Genomic DNA, 9,159 nt, shown 5'->3' on the forward strand with positions numbered 1-9,159 from the left:
GATTTTGGTAAGGCTTCATGATAACACCTTGCTTGAACACATACTTGTCTTGCAGCCTCAGAACAATAAACCTGAAAAGACATCTGGAAAACAGAATAAAGAACTGAGCTGTTATTTCAGGGATCAATTTTTTTTCCTAGATTAAGAACATTTTCTGCAAGGATAAGGGAAACAAAGAGAAGGCTGTTGAGGCAGACAATAGCTGAGCTCAGTAAGCTTACTTAATCTTTGTTGTTGCCCCTGTTGCAGGGAAATAGGGAACAGCTAAGACTAAGCAATTTGTTTCAGAAAAATTAGGGTGCCTGGGGTAGGGTGCGAAAGGTATCTGCATATTAAAATAGTATGTGCTAAAGCCAAGGCCCAGGTCTGCTAAGCAGATTGTCTTTTCTAATTTTCACTGTTATAACATTTCTGAACCACTCTTTTCAATTAGTTTTTCTTTTTAGTCTGTCCCACATATTTAATTGGTATGTTTATGTCTGCTAACTCCTGTGAAGAGGCATGCTTTAAATATGAGTGAAAGTTTTGCAGCGTCTGTGGGACTGGCAGGTGAGCACTTCAGTGCCAATGACACAACTAGGGTATGTCTTGGATAAGAAGCCTTACATCCTTAGCGAACTCCAGGACAAAGAGCATGCAAGGTTCCCATCCTTCCATACACTGGTATACACTTAACATGTGAAATCTATACCTCAGTACATATTAGTATGTGTCCTATATGATCTTAAAATACATATTTTTATATTAATGTACATGCCTTCTTTCCTAGTTAAATTGAAAAGCCTTGTCCATAATGTGCAGCTTTTATATCTTCATTGCATTTCCTCAATGACACAATTAGACTTTTAATTTTTTTTAATGTGGAGAGAGTGGAGAAGAGAGTAAGTAGAAATAAAAGATGGAAAGATGGGAAGAAAGACTAGGAGTGTGAACAGAGACTTGAGGCTTGCTGAGTTAGGACTCATTCTTTCCAGTTTCTGTGCATTTTTATAGTTGATAGTATAACAGAATCATAAAAAGATTTGGGCTAGAAGGGACCTTTAAAGATCATTCAGTCCAAATCCCCTGCCATGGGCACAGACAACTTTCACTAGGTGAGGGTGCAACCTGGCCTTGACCACTGCCAATGGTGGGGGATTCACAATGCCTCTGGGCAATCTGTTCTGGTATCTCACCACCTGCGTCATAAAAAATTTCTTCCTTATGTCCAACCTAAATCTATCTCTTTCTGTTTAGAACCAATGTCCCTTGTCTTATAACTACAGGTCCTGGTAAAAAGTCTCTTTCCATGTTTCTTGTAACCCCCCTGTATTTACCGAGAGGTCGCAATAAGATCTCCTTAGACTTTTTTCTTCTTGAGGCTGAACAACCCCAACTCTGTCAGACTTTCTTCATGTGAAGGTGCTCCAGCTCTCTGATCATTTTCCTGTCCCTCTTCTGGACCTGCACTAACAGAGGCCTGGTCTATGTCTTTCTCGTGCTGGTGACCCAGAGCTGGACACAGTACTCTAGATGGGATCTCCTGAGAGCAGATTAGAGGGGCAGAATCACCTCCCTTGACCTGCTGGCCACTGTTCTTTTGATGCAGCCTTTTGATTGACTATCAAAATGCAGCCTGTGACCTTCTGGGCTGCAAGTGCACATTGCTTGCTCATATCCAATTGTTTGTCCACCAGCATCCCCAAGTCCTCTCTGCAGGGCTGCTCTCCTTCTGTTCATCTCCCAGTCTGTACTGATATTGGGGATTGCCCTGCCCAGGTGCAGGACCTTGTCAGCCCATATGGGCCAGCTTCTCAAGCCTGTCAAGGTTCTGCTGGTCACTTCTAACTAGTATAGCAACTGCACCACTCAGCTTGGTGCCACCTGCAAATCTGCTGAGGGTGCACTCAATTCCACCATCTATGTCATTAATGAAGATATTAAAGTTTTATCTCCAATATCAGTTGGTATCAATTGATAATAGCTGATACTAATCAACAATAGCTGAAAATGTCTGAAAACAAAATGATCTTCAAAAACCTCTATATGATGTATCTAGACACATAATCCACCTAAGTTTTAAAACCTTTGATTGGATTGTAAAACTGTCGCTTCACCACACACCATAAAGAGCTGACATGATTTGTTATAGCTGTATGTCCAGTGATAATTCCACTAACAAGCTTAACTATTACTAAGTCATAACCTGAGTTCTAAATTTCTAACCAGAACTGTTGAACATTTACTGAAATGGCCCAAGATAAACCTTGTCCTATTTTGTTTCCATAAAGTAGGTTTTGAGACACTTCATATAAAATTGTGTCCTAGTTTTGGCTGGGATAGAGTTAATCTTCACTGTAGCTGGTATAGTGTGTTTTGGATTTGGTATGAGAATAGCGTTGATGGCACATTGATGTTTTAGTTATTGTTCTGTAACGGCTAAGTGTTGCTAAGTAGTGCCTATACTAGTCAAGGATTTTTCCAGCTCCACATGCCCTGCCAGGGGCACAAGAAGCTGGGAGAGGAGGGGACACAGCCAAGACAGCTGATCCCAACTGACCAAAGGGATATTCCATACAATAGGATGCCATGCTCAGTATATAAAGCTGGGGGAAGAAGAAGGAAGGGGGGGGGGGCGTTCAGAGTTATGGCATTTGTCTTCCCAAGTAACCATTATGTGTGATGGAGCCCTGCTTTCCTGGAGACGGCTGAACACCTGCCTGCCCATGGGAAGTGAGGTTATTTGCACTAGAAATTAAAAAGCAGTGCCACCAGCAATGGTAGAGGCAGATGTGAATTCTGTGTCACAGGAAATAAAGTAATGTTTCTGTGGCATCCAGCCAAGTGTACAATATTTAAGAAGATTGTGTGCTGAGGCACAGATCACTCCTGGGGGAGTGGAAATATCATTATCCACTTCAAGGGTTTAGGGGACAGATTGTTAAGGTCAAACTACTGAATGTGCTAAATCAATCAATTTAACTAATCAAATTATGGACAGGGTTTGTGGTGCCAAAAAAATTAATGTAAACACACACCTTAAATGATCATTTAAATATTAATCCCAGGTTGCACAAACTGAAGGAGGTTGTTTTTATAGCTGTTATGATTTTAGACATGGTGAAACAGCTCCTAGAATATTGGGTAGCTTCACTGAAACCAGCCAAGTTAAGCTGAACAAAGTTATCAGGTTTACATCCTGTGAAAATGTGTGTATTTCTAGTGGTGGATTGCATACATGCTGCTGTAGCAAATCTATTACAAGCATTTCTCTGTAAATGTGAGTGTAGAGACTTCTAATGACCATTTGTCCAACACCAGTAACAAAAGAAGATGAAAACACTCCATGGCTTATTCAATAAACAGCAATGCCATTCAGCTTGGACATTTCTCCATGATTTGTTAAACCAATTGCTACTTTGGCTTGTGATAATTTTAAAGAGCATTTAGAGGTACTGATTTTTATATTCTGCAATAATGACTTACATTACATTTTCTTCAAGCAGAAAGTATTTAAAGAAGATCATTAAATACAAAATTGTTTAATCATAAAGTAATTACACAAATGAATCTAATGCCTTCATCAAACTTCCAGGCAATATATGGACTAAATAGTTTTATAAAACATTCTTAAGCTGACAAATTTCCTAAAAACCCTATAATTTTTAATAACCAAAGCAAAAAGTGGAGGATAATACTTCTGAAATTGTCACCAGTGTGAAAGACTATTCTGTTACACTTTATGTCCTTTGTCCTTTTTTAGTTCTGCATTTTTTAGAAAGTTAGAAATAGCTTTAATGGTGATAAAAGTGGTGAAACAGTACTGTGGGTTAGTCTGCCTTTGCTCTCACTAAAAGAGCTGAAAAAATAATCCTTCACACTAAAGAAGAATGGTAGCTAGACAGCATGCAGTGTGTCTATGAATCCCAGACTGTCTTCTCTAGGTCTGCTATTGCTCCTACTAAAGTCTATTCTGAAATTAACTCAATTGATATGTAGTGACACAGAAAACGGCAAATAATTCCTTGATTGTTAAGATTAGAATATAGGTCAAATGGGAATTAGCACTTTTCAGGGCTGAGAAGCACCTGTGATTCTGTAAAGCTTGAATTTTGTTGATGGTATTAGCATTTACAAACTCATTGCTAAGCTTTCATGGTCGCCCTGCCTTGAAGTGAAAAATACCAGGGCAAAGGCAAGCTGGTATTATTCATAACCATGATGTTTAGCTGCTGATAATTTACTGCAAGGATGCAGGACATCTGTGTATTTGCATTGAAAAAGATGTTTGTTTTTCAAATAAAAAAAATCAGAGGTTGCCGGAAAAAGATGTGAAATTGAGGTAAGGATGAGCTTCCAGTTGTTAGTGGGAAGTGCAGCACCTCAAATCTTCTTTGGATTTTGCTCTTTGTCCGTACCAGTGAAGTAATGGTTACAATCAACAGCCTAACAGAGGTAGAAGTGGTGAAAACAAATGTACTGCCAAACTTACAGTTAAATCAAAATTGTCCTTTTCATGTAATTTATTCTACACATTAATGGAAGAGGAATTCTCATCTGGTTTTTCAGGGCTGTGATGCCGTGGGTAAGCAACACTTGCAAATACACTACTGCCTTTGCAAGAGAACCACAGTCATTAATAAATGAGATAACTGGGAACAAGGTAGTTTTGAATATTCACCTACGGAAATTAATGTCACATTTCTTAGTGAGGAGTACATTCAAAATAAAACAACAGACTTCAACAATGTGAAAGAAGTACTTTTATTTTCCCAGCATGAATGTCAGTGGGTCATCATTAATGGTATCAGCTGGAAGACTTATCCTTCTCCATTAAAACGTTATTTTCCAACCACATCTGCAAATTGAAGCATGTGAACTTAAAGTTTTTCTAATGTGTGGCATGGACCACTATACCAAAAAGAGCTAAACTTCCTGGGCTGTGACTGGGGAAGGTTTCTTGGACAGACAACCAGGGCTCAGTATATACTGACAATGTCAACACGTGCGGTAGCAAAAGCTCACTCACCAACCCCTGACCAGCAGTAATAAGTGCCTCCTTAGAGTCTCCAAATGCAGAAAAGAGGTTCACTCAGCTCTTGAGATGATGCCAGAAGGACCACAGCAGCACCATATGAAGCTTTTCCTTCTGCGTGTTTATCAGCTTGCTTCAGAAAGAAAAGCTGTTATGAAAGACAAAAAAGGGAAAACTGGAGTTTTCCAGTGCTTGACTTTGAATGCCTGGGAGATGACACATAGCACTGCATGAAATTATGACTGTTAGAGTCAAGCACATAGCAAATCACCATCTGCAGAGATGAGGAAAGAGGCTGCTGTAGAGTGATGCTCCTGTTTACTGTAGATTGTAGCACACCATTTATAATATTCATGGCTACCATATTTTTCTTTAAACCTCTGCTGAGATATTGGAAGAGGCTAATTCACAGTTCCGTTACTCTGGGTGTCATGCTTTCTCTCCTCCACATAAGAGTAAATCTGGTGGTTAGTACATTACTACAATGAATTAGAACAGAGGCCGTACAATCAGTGATGTATGTATCACAGACAAACCTTTCAACCTGCTCTTTCATGTTCCTGCAGACAAAGTAGTTGCAGACCATGTAGACTCAACAGGTATGGTGCTGTGCAGTGAAGTAGTAAAACAATGGATCTGCAGTTAGGAATCATAATGGAAATTTACTGGCTCAGACCCACACACACTGAAATCCATTTACTGGTCTGTGTGTTCCTGACAAAAAACACATCAGACTATGCAGAATTTTGGGTTTGTTTTTTTTTTTTTTTTGCAATAGGCATCTGATGTTAAGAGTTAAAAACATTCGCTATGATTTAGTTTTTTAATTTTTAGCAGACTCCCAGATCTATGATTTGGAATGTATGGAAAAATGGAACAGACTTGATTTTCAGGAGCTGCAGGTTAACCTGTGCTGTGCTTTTCTACTTTTTTTCAGGGAATAAGACACAGTGAAAACATAAAGACTGTGATTATGTACATCTCATAATTATTTAGGAAGTTAAGGTCGATACATTTAGCACAAGATATTTTTATAGTTCTCACAAAAAAATCTGAATTTTGCTTGAAACACCAACTTCATGGATATTCCATTAAGTAAATTAATATCATATGCTGGGACTTGAGGCAAATCTCCAGAGTTAAAGATGACTCAGGATCTAATTCTATTGTGTGCAATATTCTCATCTATTAAAGGCATTTGATATAAATTGCTTAATTTGAAAACTACAAGAAAATCTATTAGACCTTTCTAGTTAAATTAAAGCTTTTCAGGAAGACTTAATTAATGCCATTCTGCATTAATTAATTTTAAATCTGTTCTCTTTGTATTTCTAGAACAACTTAAGTATGCTTAGTCTCTTATAATTAGGGAAGAGTAGAGGAGTAGAATATTTGCAGGAAACCTAAAACATTTTAGGATCTTTGTGCAAATGGACAGCAGAGACCTCACAGAAGTCTTTTCATATCCTGTTTTTCCTTTAAAATTCTGGTTCTGTCTTGTCACCCTAATGGGGTCAACAGCCTTGTGTTAACCTCCAGATAGTCAAGGGCTCAATGGCCGTGTATGTGCCGAGGGAGACCTGCGGATGCCCACGTGCCCAGGTAGAGCTCGCAGGATCAGTGCTGGTGTTCGTGGATTATTCAGGACGAGAGCAGCGGAGCAATTGGGATTACTGGTTTTGAAGACTGGAAGGCCGGTTGGGATTCCTGCTCTGCTGCAGACTCCTGTAGGACATGAGAGTATCAGTCAGGCATTTTGTGTCTCAGTTCCTCAACTATAACATGAGGAGAAGATGATAGTTTTGTTTTAATTTACAATGCATCTGAAGTGCTTAATTTCTATACCAGTGCAGGCAATACCAAGCACTTATATAAACTTAAAGTTCCAAATCTAATGCTTAAGTGGGAAGATGTATTAGCCCTATGCTATTTAAATGAAAACATGAAAATAGGTTTGATAGAAATCCAGAAGTGCTTAGTAGAAGTGATTTGTATTGACTTTTTTCTTTATTTGAATATATTTTTAAATTTTGGAGGGAAAAGATTCCCTCTAGACTGTGAAGGCCCAGGCTTTGCTCCTAGTGAGGTCCTACAAGGGCCATGAGAAGCCCTGCTTCTCACGGTGGCAAGATATTGCTGATTACAGGGTTTCTTCTCTGTGTTACAGACTGAAGGTCCTGAATTAAATGATTAGGGCAGTCCTAGAAAGTGATGCTGGTCAATTCACCTCTCCAGATTCATGTTCTCTTGTGCCTTGCTTCTGCTGGATAGTGCATTTAGACTGCATTTAGTGGTGAGCCTTTCCTCAGAAAGCTGTTCTCCTTTGCAACTTATGGCAGCTCATCAAGGCCTGGGAGTATTCCTAGAAAGACAAAGACCAGCTGATTCACCCACAGAAACCAGCATTTGAGTCAGCCATAATCTGGCCAACATAGTCAAGAAAGTTGCAAGAAGAGTTCGTTTCGTGCCAAAGCAGACACCTTCGTCTGCTCTTATGCAGCGCTGTAAACACTCCATTAACTGTACTGACCAGATCTCCTCTAACTCTATGAAATTAAAATGAGTAGCTCACACATGGACACTGCAGATACACCTGACTAACTGAGTTGAAACCCACTCTTGGGGTGAGCCAGTTTGTCTGTGCTTCACAGAGATTTTCAGAAAAGAAGAAAATAGCCTTACCTTGTGGGTTTTCAGTATTTCTTTTATTCCATCTACCAGAAGGTGATATAAATTTTTCTTACCAGAGCTAAAGATTAGAGCAGAGACTTGAAAGTGTGTGGTGAGCTGTCTAAAGGAGTTCCCTAACCACAGGAACTGTCCTGAATTGGCCTGAATTCATTATCCTGAATTATCTCAGAAAGTTGTCCCAAGGAATATTGAAGAAAAGCAGAAAGACTGTGATTTTTGTTTTGACATATCACCCATTTGTGTAAGCTACATTTAACTGGAAATGTCCTGACCCCCTGTCTGCCACCATCACCACAATACCTGGGCAGGTCATCTTTGTATTTACTGCTAAATTGTTCTTCATGAGTTAAGTTCTTTGCCTCATGCCTATTCTACACAAAGGAGATGAGGACTAAAAGCCGTATGACTTTAGGCAAGTACCCTAGTTGTTGGACTGTCCTTTGGCTATAATTTCCTCAAACAAATCAATAAACAGTTGCTGGCAGTGGAGATTTCTGTCAAGTGTGAAATAGAAAATAATTTTGTTTTCAGTTCATGGCATGACCTCATTTTCTTTTCAAATTAATTTTTAAATAGTGTTATAAATATTTTATAATATTATTATTTTTAATCCTTTTATTCTATACAGTGCATTTGATAGATAATATTCTGATAGAAGTGAAAGATACACTAAAAGAATTGTAATTAATGTAGTCCAATGAAATTTCTCTCTTCTCCATTTCCTGGAAGATTAAAAAGACTGATTTTATTATAGCCCCATTCCTGTTTGTAGCTGAAGCGTCATACTTTTGAATAAATAAAAGGGAAGGAAGCAAGGCTGGCAGGGAGGCAGGGCCCAGAACCAGACAATACTGAATAGTGTAACCAATGGATTCAGCTTAGGGAGCTGTGAGAGTAAAACTTATTTAGGCCGTAGGCCATAAGTAGACATATCAGTGGCATGTGAGACAGGTCAAAGTGTTTGAAAAATGTCGCCTTAATGTTATTCTAAGTAAACAGATTTCAGGAGTTCCTTGGGGAATTAAGAAAGTGCCTTCTTTTGTTTAACGTTGATTTTTAAAACTTTCTTGACAATATAAACCCAATCTCAGCAGTGCTCTAGCTTCCTATTTATGGTGCTCTTGATATTCCTTATGGAAGGGTTAATTTGCTCAAGGTTCATATCTCTTGTTTTCATTTCTTGGAAGTTAGGGGTCAAGAGCATCCTAACAGTTACATCACTAAAGTCCCATGCTCTCAGAAAGCGCTTACATGCTGTCCTGAAGACAGCACATGTTTTCCTGAATCAGGGCCATGAAAAACCTTTAAGACAACCACCTGCTGGGTGGCTTTGAAGTGGCATCTACAGTCTGAGTATGGTGTTTCCTTTAAATGCAACTCAATTAATCTCCATAGAACCCAGTTATAATTCCAGCTCAGCTGTAGATTCCTAAACATGAGTTACTCTGCAAAAA

The sequence above is a fragment of the Phalacrocorax aristotelis genome, chromosome Z (genome assembly GCF_949628215.1).
Source record: "Phalacrocorax aristotelis chromosome Z, bGulAri2.1, whole genome shotgun sequence".
Classification (NCBI taxonomy): Eukaryota; Metazoa; Chordata; class Aves; order Suliformes; family Phalacrocoracidae; genus Phalacrocorax; species Phalacrocorax aristotelis.